We start from the raw sequence: 523 nt of genomic DNA, 5'->3' as shown, positions 1-523 counted from the left end.
GCCGTATCGATCTGTCGGGGAAGAAATGCAGTTTTGCTATGACGCGAGCCTCAAGATCTCGAACTATGCTTTATACTATTGTCCCTGTAGACGGCAAATCATCCCAAAAATACGTCAACGTCAGAGTCAATAAAGGGAACTCTGACTTCATTTATGTGTATACTATAATGCTTATTTCACGCTTGACGTGTGTCTATTCTCAAACGTTCGGGATTTTAATATTAAAGGAAGTGATTGAAAAGAGAGAGAAATACTAATTTTAGAATCGTTCTTTATTACACTGTGCGGAACATAACGACATTTTTAGCTTGGAGGACAAAACGTCACTAACATTTTAGTATCGTTACCGTGTTGTTTCTGATTTAAGTCGAGTATCCCGAGAGACCAGTTAGATTCCAGATCACTTTAATGTAAAGCTATATTTGTACATTTATTATTTCTGCCTGGAGTGAAACAGTTAATGTTAAGGGTTATGTTACCTTTGTGACAACATTGCATTGTGTAGGTATTGACAATGTATAAA

General features: G+C 36.5%; 1 protein-coding gene across 1 annotated transcript in view; it reads left to right on the top strand.

The window, feature by feature from the left end:
• The window catches only part of LOC110440589, a 170,203-nt gene that overhangs the window by 132,502 nt on the left and 37,178 nt on the right, over window positions 1–523 (top strand). The gene's annotated exons all lie outside the window — the stretch shown is intronic.

Source organism: Mizuhopecten yessoensis, unplaced genomic scaffold (genome assembly GCF_002113885.1).
Source record: "Mizuhopecten yessoensis strain PY_sf001 unplaced genomic scaffold, ASM211388v2 scaffold11185, whole genome shotgun sequence".
NCBI classification, from domain to species: Eukaryota; Metazoa; Mollusca; class Bivalvia; order Pectinida; family Pectinidae; genus Mizuhopecten; species Mizuhopecten yessoensis.
This window is presented reverse-complemented; position numbering and strand designations above follow the sequence as displayed.